The sequence below is a fragment of the Belonocnema kinseyi genome, chromosome 3, assembly GCF_010883055.1.
Source record: "Belonocnema kinseyi isolate 2016_QV_RU_SX_M_011 chromosome 3, B_treatae_v1, whole genome shotgun sequence".
Lineage (NCBI taxonomy): Eukaryota > Metazoa > Arthropoda > Insecta > Hymenoptera > Cynipidae > Belonocnema > Belonocnema kinseyi.
In genome coordinates this window covers 80,289,553-80,301,309 of record NC_046659.1, presented here as the reverse complement: position 1 = coordinate 80,301,309, position 11,757 = coordinate 80,289,553, and the positions used below count along the sequence as shown (strand labels likewise).

At 32.4% G+C, this 11,757-nt stretch overlaps 1 protein-coding gene across 1 annotated transcript in view; it reads right to left on the bottom strand.

The window, feature by feature from the left end:
- The window catches only part of LOC117168826 (cadherin-87A), a 264,168-nt gene that overhangs the window by 222,263 nt on the left and 30,148 nt on the right, over nucleotides 1-11,757 (bottom strand). The gene's annotated exons all lie outside the window — the stretch shown is intronic.

The window sequence follows — 11,757 nt, the reverse complement described above, 5'->3', positions numbered from 1 at the left end:
GTAAAATACTGAAACAAGAGTTCAGAAAACGGTTGGCATCATACTGTTTTACAACTGGCCCAGTACTGACCGTCACCACCAATGCAATATCGGCGCAGGAGTTACGTCAACGGTTAGCATGATACTGGGTCGACTACTGACGCAGTGCTGATACGGATTATTGGTAAAATACTGAAATAAAAGTTTAACTAACGGTTGGCACCATACTGGCGTACCACTGGCTGAGTAATGATATACGTTACTGGTGAAATACTGGCACCGGCGTTGCCCCTGCGATTGAAGTAACAGTGGCCACATACCAACTTCAAGTGCTGATTGACAACCGACATAAGAGTTCAGCCAGTGGTTGTCGTGATACTGAGTCTATTACTGGCGCAATACTGATACGTATTACTGGTCAAATACTGACACAAGCGTTGAAACAACGGTTGGCATCATACTGGTATACTACTGGCTTAGGAGTGTATACATTTCTGGTGAAATACTGGTACGGACGTTTCGCCAGCGTTTGGCGTATTTTTTTTGTAATTGTCACTAATTGTATTTGAAATTTGAATTCAAACAATGTTTTTTTAAAACGAAAAATCGTATTTTTAATGTGAATTTTCAAAACAGAACAGTTACTCATGTTCCCAGGTGGAAATGTCGGTAGTGTGTCGGAGTTCACTACTGGCGGCCCTAAAAAGCAAAACTTTACACGAAGGTTTAAAGAAAACTGGGCCGGTGGTGTATTTCTGCCTGGGATACCTTCGTTATCACATGGAGCCTGACCATTATCTGTCCAGTACTAATCTGTAGTAGTGGTTCCATGGTGAACTTCAGTGCTGGCCCAGTACCACAGGTCAGTACCTCGCCGAGTTTGCAGTATTGGTTGAGCCAGTACTGGGCCAGTACTAACACAGGGTGCCGCACCAGTGCCAAATGCAAGTACTATCCCAGTACTGGCTAAATACTGCAAGTCAGTACAGAACATTGTTATCATTAGGGGGTTTACCGGTATAAAGCCAGTAGTCCTGCCAGTATTCTAACAGTACCGCGCCAGTACCGAACTCCGACCGGCGGTACTGGCGGAGTACTGTGCCGGTGGTAAATTTCCCTCTGGGTATCTATATATTTCCTTGAAAATGCCATATTATTTTAATTGAAATATTCAGAATTTGAGGCGTTTCAATTTCAATTTAATGTTAGAACCCACATTAATTTTATTAAAAGAATTTCTTCCTCTATTTTCGTGAAAAATCTCCTTATTTTCCCATTTTTTCTAAATCTATAAAATCAGCAATAAATCATTAAACTTGGACGGGGAAAAGGGGGTGAGGTAGAAAGGGGAAAGGAATGTGGCCCCTGTAACACGACAGAGAAAACCTAAATTAGAAGCATTTCAATTGTATAATTTGAAGGCCTTAAAAGATTTTTTCGAAAAAAAGTGTCTACTTCATGTTTTCTCTTATAATACCCATTGCGTGTGCTTTTTTCATCCATTTTAACACATATGAAAGAAAACTTTGATCATCTTGTCAAAAGATGCCTCTTGGATGAGAAGACCTGCTGCGCATTCGCGACTCTTTTTACAACAGAGAAAAGAAAACCGTCAGCTTGTGAAGACAAGCTGAGAAAAGCAGTAACCAGCTTTTATATTATGTCTATGCATTTTTCCCATCTAGATAATTTCTTTTAAAAAGCTAACTCAGTATTATTATCGTTTACTAAGAGAAATCCTGCAACCTGTAATTATATGAATATTGTGTAATTTTAGATCCTCTCACATATGAAACCTTGAACTCAGATGCAGCTAGAATGGGTATAATAATTAGAGATTAGACTGTGCATTTCCTCTGTAGGTACATTTAAGCGGAAATTGACTAAGTAGTTAGTGTTTTACTGGAGTTATAAGAGCAGTTGCACGTATTATAGTAAGCGCTTCTCCAGCACTTCTCTGTTGCAGAAACTGAGAAACTAATAACTCCTTACTAATACTACAATAGATATTATTAACTGTTTTTAAAAAGTTTGGTCAATAAACGCGGCTGCTAAAGACTAATGTACTTGAAAAAAGTTGAAAAAGTGGCTAAATAAAGCTAAAAAGTGTCTAAAGTGACTACTGTTCAAACAAAAAGAGGTCTGTAATGTCAATACAAACATTGATCTACTCAAATAAAAATTTCGATGCTATTACACATTTAATTTATCGACTTACATTTACAAGATTAGGACAACTTATACTGCTTTCAGGGTTGAAAAACATGGTTAAAATTGCTGGAATAAATTTTACAACACAGAAAATACTAAAGATAAATTTTGTTGCACGTAAAATTTCCCATTGTTAAAGTTTAAATGCTATTTGGCGAAAGTTTATCCTACGATGGAATAAAAGCTGTTGTCTGCTACGGTATCCTTAGCAGCAATGGAAAAACGGCAAAGTAGAGTGAATCCGAGCTATGAATCGGGACAACAGATTTAAAACAACACAGAAAAAACTAAAGCTAAAATTTCTTGCAGGTAAGACTTGCAAAGGTTAAAAATTAAACATATTTCGGATCAAGTTTCACCAAGATTAGGAGAATAATTCTGATCTCGTCTACTGCGTCACGCTGAAGTGAGCAAATTTCGGTAAAATATGTAGATTCAGCAACAGAAAAAACTAAAAGGAAACTTTTGTTTACTGATATATCTCCTTCGAAATAAATTACACTATTTTAGACGAATCATAACTTATTCAATACTATTTAGCAAAAAGCGTAAAGAGCAACTAACAGATGGGAATCCCCATTTCTCTCCAATTTAATGAAGTTAAACGACGATAGATAGCGCTGGCGTCTTCATTCTCCCTACATCTCGAATAAAAATGGAGCGATTTAAAGGCGAAAGATTACCCAGGCAAGGTTAAAAATCGAAAATTTTCTTCGATTCATGTAAAGTTTATCTGGCAAGGTTAATTTTTTTTGCAGTGAATCTTTCACCTGGACTCCATGTAAACTTTATCTTTCGTTTTTTTCTGTGAAGTAATGTTCAGGCAAACTGTAATATTTATTTTCTTACAAGATAAATAAACGTTCCGAACCTGCCGTATTTATATGGGGCGCGGGTACGCTCTCGCGCTCGTTTTCGTACGTTTAATTCGTACAATTTAACTACATTTCCTCACATATCATAAATATTATCACTTAAGTCGAATCGAAAATTTAATAGCATATAACTTTTTGAAATTTAATCGAATTTCAAAATGTTATTAGGATAATTTGCAAGTCTTTTTTCCACGTACCAGAAAATTTGACACAAATTTCTAAATTGTATTCAAGTTTTAAAAAGCTTGAACTTTTTGAATGCTGTCTAATTGAAAAATTTAACTAAGATAGTTTATACATATATTTGACATTCAGTGACGAATTTTAATGAAATTTCCTAATCTACCAGAAAAATATTTTTTTCTATTTTTCTGAACATTTTAAAAGTTTTCAAAAGTATATAACTTTTCTAATTTTCATCGAAATGGAAAATTTTATTTAGATAATTTAGAAGTCTTCTACCCATCTATAAGAATCGTTGACAAACATTTATAAAATTTCCAAATAAAATTTTTTTCAAATTTTGAAAATGCTCTAAATTTTTAAATTTTGTTTGAATTTTCTGCTTAACGAATTTAACCTTCATTTTAGGAACCGTAAGAAGAGTATCAAAGGCTGGCTCTATTGAACAAATCCTTCAAAAGTTAACGTGCCTACAACATTCAGGTAACCATACATGCAGACAGACATACAGACAGACAGACAGACATACAAACAGACAGGCACCGATAAAATTGTATGATTCTCGGATTCTATGCGTGCTGAAACGTAAAGATCCGTTAAAAACCAGAGATCGGAAATTTGTACGATTACATTACACTCTCATGAATGAGAATGTAAAAAATGTAGTAATATAATAAAAATCTTGCAAGTAAAATTATTTAGGTACTATATTGAGTTAAATGTAAAACTTTATAAATTCTGAACCTTTCAGTAGAAGTATTGCATTTTCAAGTACAAAAGATAAATTTTAAACCAAAAATGGAATCTTCAAATATTCAGTTAAAAAAAATTAATTTTAAACAAAAAAAGACGAAATTTAAACCAGTTTAACTTAACCACAAAAGACGAATTTTTAATAAAATATTTGAATGCTCAACCAAAACAGATTTTTAATTTTCAACCAGACAGTTGCAGTTTTGAAGCAAAAAAGATGAAATTTCTACCAAAAGAGATAAATTTTAAATGAAAAAGATGGATTTTAACCAGAAACATCAATTTTTAAACCAAAAAGAGAATTTACCAAAAAATACTAAAATCAATTTTCTACCAAAAAGTGGAATATTTAACAAAAAAGTTGAGTTTTCAAGTTAAAAGTCGAATGTTTTTGAAAACCTTTGCGTTTTAATCCCAAAAGTTTATTTGAACAGAAAAGTTTATTTTGAAAGTAAAAAAAAATAAATTGTCAAACAAACAGCTGAATTTTCAACGAAAAAAAATTAATTTGCGGCCAAACATTTGCGTAGATATAACCAACAGTTGTACTTTAAAGAAAAGATACGAATTTTCAATAACAAAAATTGAATTTTTTATCCAAGTAGTTGAATTTTTAACAAAAAAGTTTGTTTTGAGCCAAGAAAAATTAATTTTCTACAAAATATCCGAATTTTCTACCCAAAAAGACGAATGTTTAACAAAACATTTAAATTTCGACCGAAAAATTATACTTGTTCGAAATATATTTCAATTTTTAATGAAATAATTAAATTTTCAACCAAATAATAACGTTTTTAGCGAAAAAAAATTTTTATCGAAAACATAACGAGACTTTTTAACTAAAAATGATTAACTTTCAACCAAAAATAGATTAATTTTTGTATTGTGTTCTATTAATTTTGTTTGTATTTAAGCGGAAAAAATGAGAAAAAGAAGTTTCTTGAAAATTCGAAAAAGAGGAATTCTTTAAACGTTACATAAAAAGTGAATAAAGGTAAATAAAGAGTAAGAGTTCAGCAAATATTTTGATTGAATTTATGAAAATGTAGTTGTATCAGACACAATCGGAGAAGGTCAAACCAAAGTAAAAAATCCCGTTCATTTCCAGTTTGCTAAAAATATTCCCGGTCATTAAAATTTCCAAATTCTAGATTTAGAAATTAAACCATTTACAATTTCACATATCTATTAAAATATTAATATTCAAAATGACAATACTACAACTGAAAAATTATAAATTCCAAAGCAATATCCTTGACACTTTAAATAAATTAAAAATCGGAGCGTTCAAAAATGAACAATTTTCAAATTAAAAACATTTTAAAATTGTTCAATTCCGAAATAAAAGAGAACAGAAGTTAACCTTTTTTATTCCAAGTCCTTCACAAACCTACACTTTTAACAACCAAGTATATTTCAAATTAAAACCTCCCAGTTTAGAAAGTGTTAAATTAAGATGCACTTAAAGTTATGAACGTTCAAACAAACGAAATTTTTTACTGATGACTTTGTCAAGTAGAAAAAGTGCTAAAATTTGTGTTCACTTATATTGGAAATAATGTATTATTGAAACAGAATTATAATGCATATTTTAAATTACAGTTGGAACAATATTTAAAGGGTAAAACAGAAACGGGGAAAATATTTCGTTCATTTGAACGTTCAGAACTTCAGGTACATTAAATTAAGCAGAATTCAAAATTCGACAGATTGAAATGGAAATACCAGAAATTTCTAAACTATTAGGTTATTATTTGTTTAATTTCAAACGCTATTAATGTCAAATTACCCATCTTATAAAATTGCGGTCTCTAAAATAATTGTAAAATGAAAGTTTTAAATTCATAATTATTCAGCTATGAAGACTTTCAAATGAAAATTGTACATTTTCGAAAATGGTTAAATTTGAGATTGCATATTATTCAAAATATTAAATCTTCCGTTAAATCTACAAACAAAAATCATAAATTTAATGATATTTCCCCGTTCTCTCTAATCATGAAATAACCCGGTTTTTTCCGTTACTCAGTCCAGTGACATTTTATCCGTGTGCAATTCTTATTTTATGAAAAAATAAAGATTTAAAAGAATATATAAAACATAATTTTGAAGTAAAGAGAGTAAAAAGGTATGAATGTAACGCGAGTGAACTCCTTTTCTTTCATGAAGAGGTGGGTGATCCTCTTCAGAACCGGTTTTGTCTATACTCGCAGACAAAGTGAGCCACTCCATGCATGCCATTCTTTTTTTTCTCATAGGAGCATAGAACATGTCATGTCATCAGCAGTAACGGTACACAGTTCTCAACTTCTGAATTTTTTCGTAATTATTTACCGCTCGTGTTTTATAAAAATAAAGTAATCCAGGCACAAATAATTTCGAACTTCGATTTACACTAAAAAAAAAGTTTGGTTGATTTAAAAAAAATTTAAATGAATCAGCTAACTAACTATATTGCTATATGTTCAAACAAAGGTGTGTTTGCTTTAATCAAATCTGCAGGTGTTTTGACCAAATCTTTTAGTAGGTGGAAAATTTGGTAGAATCTATCATAAGTTTTGTTTGAATCAATTAACTAATTGTATTTATTCAACTAAAATTTGTTTGATTTCGGCAAATTTCAACGTATTTAATAATCAACTGATTGATCAAATTTAGATTCTGAACTCAAAATGGTTCATTCTACATATCATGTTTCCAATTTTGCAGTGCAATTTCTATCGTACAATAAATTATGCAGAACATTTTCGCGGAGAGGAACACATGCGCGCTTATTATGGAACCAACTTCAGTGAATTTGGATGCACATGAATAGGTGATAGTTCATTTACAGCAATAGAACCCGTTTGCAGCTCGTTTGACTAAACTTCAAATTGAAAATTAAGCTTTCAACAACGCTGGGTGGTGGCAAACTTGTGTCAAAGTTCAAATTTAAGTATAGAACCTGCAGCCGATAAGCCAATTAAATCATAATTAAAGCAGTTAACATGGGACCGAAAAACTGCATTTCGAAAAATCCTTGAATTTCCCCTGGTCAATTACTAACTTTCCCTGACCAATCTGACCAATAATATTCCAAAATCATTATTTTAATCTCGTAACCAAAAAAAGGATGTTTTATCTGAAACAGTTCAATTTCCAACCGGAATCGGAAGTTACATTTTGAGTTTAAAAAAATTGATTTTAAATATTAAATAAATTTTGAAAAATGTAGTGAATTTTCACTTAAGTAGTTGAATTTTCTATTCGAATAGATTAATTTTCAAAAAATAGTTGAAATTTCAACCTAAAAATAAATAAATTTTAAGTAGTTCAATTGAAATTCCTGACTTATGCAAGATTTTCTTCAAACTCCCTTACTTTTACCTAACTTTCCCTGACTAATAAAATTCGCTGACTGTTCCCTGATTTCCAGGTTTTCCTTACAGCCAGGCTGAGTTAAGTGGAACTTCTAAGGCAAAGTGTCATTATATGATTATCGAACGATGCTAATGTTCATTAACTGTTAGCACGGAGACGACATTTGAGCGATTTATATGGTGAAGTTGTTGGCGGATATAAGTGGGGAAGTGGAGTTTCAAACAACCATTAATCAATTAGCTTCCTCATATAGCACAAGAAGAACAAAGCGCCGTTTTCACTGCTAGTGACAGTGCAGAAATTTTCACTTTTTGAGCAAAATTTCAATTTAATTAAATTATTTAATATAAGTTTCTGGATGACTTTTGTAATATTTTTTGTTCTTAACACGTCTTATACAATCTCGTAGCTGTTCAAGACTAGCGGAACATAACTCACTTTTCCTTTTGTAATACTATTTCCTGCCTTTCTTGCTTTGACCCAGATACTTCAATGAATACATTGTTTCAGTCCCATCATGTACATTTAATAATCCTTGGCTAGTCAATCAAACATCATTATTTATTTTAATGTGTACAGGAAATTGAATTTATATAAATAATGATAAGTCAAGGACTTTGAAAGGGAGAAAAACTGAGGAACAATTCCAGGGCTGCAAAGAGGAATAGAATTAGAGTATTCATTTAATGACGTTTTATCTGACTTTCATTTTTCCTTTAAGTGTGTATTTTTTTTTATTTAGTGCATTAAGGACTTGAGTAGTAAATTCGTCGAGTAATCAGTTATTTGCATTATGATATTACACGTAAACATCTAGCTATGTAGAATGTGTATATAGTTAGAATAAGGAGCACTTACGCTCAATTAGATAGGATCTTCGAGTTTGCCTCTTCAAAGCAAAATTCTAAGCATATCGATTAAGGGTTAAAGGGGTTTAATATCGTGGTAATCCATCATCATTGGAACAGATTTTAGTGTATGGGTTGAAAATGAAACAATAATTAATCATTCCTTTACATAGGGTGGTCTATCAGATCTTGTAAAAATATTCTTTTTTGTTCCCAGTTTAAAAATATATTTTTTCTACGAATAAAAATACTTCGGCGATTGTTGAAAGCGAAAAATATAACTTCATTTAGGGAAAAATATACATTCTTAATGGGATAATTCAATAATATTTCTATTATTGATCGGTTAAATAACATTTTTTTTTAATTTTCCAGAACTTCATTAAAGCCCAAGTTAGTCGGGCTCGACAACTCTGTGTACAATTTATCAGCTTTTATTTGAAAACGCAAGCCATTTCCACTGTTGTTTAGAAACATACCTCTCACGTATTTTCTAAGGCTTCTTGTGAAATTTTGTTGTTACAACATTTGACTTTTTAAATTTAATGTTTTAGTTAATATCCTTTCAAAATTTAATAGACAAAGTCAATAAGCCATAGACCTCTTTGCCATTCTCTAAAGTTCGGTTTTTAGTTGCCTTTCTCAAAAGTTCGGTTATTGGTCCTTGAGAGATCTTATGAAATCCATCTGGCCACAATTAGAGATCCTGAATCTTAAATTAATCATTGCAATTTTTAAAAGGTTTTGGGAATGAGAGATTAAAATCAAATTATTTCAGAAGTGAAACTTGGTGAAGTGACTTGATGTCCTGCTAATGCAAGTGAATAAACAAAAGTGAAGTAAAAGTTGAAGTATGAATTTTTGATAGTTTTCACTGAAATTTGTTGATGGAAATATCTTGAATCCGTTATCTTCGGTTGAACAGCCACCATAACTTTCCAGTAAATCGTAACAGTAGAACTGATCCCCGCAGCCTAGCCCACGTAAGCCGAGTTTTCAGTAAGCAGGATTATCGAAACGAGCCTACTGCAAACTCCCCTAGGAAATTCACCCAGATCCGGGAAGTAAGCGGGTATGTTAGGATGAAAGTGGAAAGGGCATGTGTTTAATGAGTGATATAGCCACACACTCAAATGTATAGTGCATTGCCAGAGCAGTTTAATGCCGAGCAAATCCCGACAGTTTAAATTTCATTACTGTGATTACACGCTGCTAGCCGTACGAGTAATTCACAAAGAATAAGGCATTTCTCACCGTGTCACTAGCCGTTCCACTCTTCCTCTTGACTACCTTAACTTTGCTGACAACAGTGTCTCTCTCGTAGACGCACTATAGACGGCAACTTATCCCATTTCACAAAAACAAACTTTCCCAATTATAAAAGGTCAGAAAAGTAACAAAAACAAAATCGAAAATACTTAAAAGGAATTAATCAAGATGGCCGTAACCAATTTTTCATTTTCCCTGACTATTAATTTTCAAAGACTAGCATTTTAATATTGTGACATGTTTAACATATAATATTTGATAAGCTAAATAAAACAATTTCAGATTAAAATTAAAATTTCAACCAAAATAGATGAACATAAAAGATGAATTGGTTATACAAAATAACAAATTGTCAACACAATAGTTGAATTTGTTACCAAAAAATATGAGTTCGTAACAAAATAGATCAATTTCCAACAATTAATTCAACTTGTAACAAATTAATAGAATTTTAAACCAAATTGTTCAATTTTTAATCTACAAAGTTGAATTTTCAACCGAATGGTAAAATTTTCAAACAATAAAGAATAAACCTAAACTAAAACCACGTGGAAAGATCCCCCGGAAAGTGCTCCACGGAAATTCTACGGAAATTCCAGTTGAAAATTCCTTTGAATTTCCGTAGAAATTCTACTAACTTTCCGTCTGCTATTTACAACCTGTAATGGACACTGGAAGTTCCTATACAATTTTTATATCAGTAAAGCTACCCCAGGTCGACTCCGGTAGATCCCGACCGTCGTCCCAACAAATTTAGCTTGCACCAGGTGTAAAAAATATTTCTTACTCGAGGAAATTGAGTTCTGAATGAACCTTAAAAGCAACCAAACAATTTTTCTCATGTCTCGTCATTAGACAATCACCTCCAAGTGCACCAGGTGTAAAAAATAGATCTCCCTCAAGGAAGCTGAGTTCGTAATGCACTTTGGAGGCAACCAGCCGATTTTTGGCATAACTCGTCAATGTACAATAACCTCCAAGTGTACCAGGTGCACTGAGAGAGGTGCACACATACTTTGCGTACTGTTCAGTAGATCCTACCACACAACCAATGAATTTTACTAGTAAAAGAAGTGGTAAATAATAAGCACAGGGTTCTAGAAAAAAACATGATGGAAGTTTCGAATATTGTTTTATTATAAGATATTTTAATTCATATTTACGTAAATCAAAATGTACGTTAATTATTATTCATAAATCTAATATTTAAGATTTATACTATATTACACAGCATGTCTCAACGTGATGAATTCAGTCCCATCATTTGAGCATTGATTATTACATTGATTGATTGTTACATTGATTGCATTACATTGCAGAAGAGGGGCGTCACCTCTGTTTTGGCTGAAAAACTCTTTTTCGGTAACAAACTATTAGGATCTTTAATTGAACGATAAATGAAGCAATTAGCGAGGCAAAAGGCTAAAGGCAGGGATTTGACCAACATTATTTCTGTGACTAGTCTCAGGGATGCTTTCATGATAAACCCATATTTAAGACATCTTAGTAACAAAAGTAACAATAATTTTAAACTTTTACCTCGTCAGATCGCTTCATTTATCGTTTAATTAAAGATTCTAATAGTTTGATACCGAAAAACAAAAAATTCCAGACAAAACATAGCTGACGCCCTTATTCTGCAATTGCTCCAAAACATGCAACACTGAATATATAAGTAATCAAATGGTACTCACCCTGGAACAATTCGATGTACCCTTCGAATTTCCAACTTTTCATAACATTTTCCATAGTTACAAAGATCATTTTCGAGAAAACTCACTTGTTAAAAACACAATACAGACGCAGACAAACAATTTTCGCAGCCCGAGTTCTCTGGTTGTCTCTGGTTGTCTCCAGTTATCTGTTTGTCTCCGAGGTTCATTTAGAACTCAACTTCCTCGGGGGAGACGTATTTTGTACACATGGTGCACTTGGAGGTTATTGTCTAATGACGAGCCATGACAAAAATTGGCTGTTTGCCTACAAGGTTCATATATAACTCAACTTCCTCGGGGAGATGTTTTTTTTACACCTTGTGCTCTTGGAGGTTATTGTAAAGTGACGTATCGTAAAGAAATTTGGTTGGTTGCCTCCAAGGTTCATTTAGAAATAAACTTCTTCGAGGGAGATGTATTTTTTACACCTGGTGCACTTGGAGGTGATTGTCTAATGACGAAGCATGACAAAAATTGGTTGTTTGCCTCCAAGGTTCATTTAGAACTCAACTTTACCGAGGGAGATGTATTTTTTATACCTGGTGCACTTGGAGGTTATTTTAT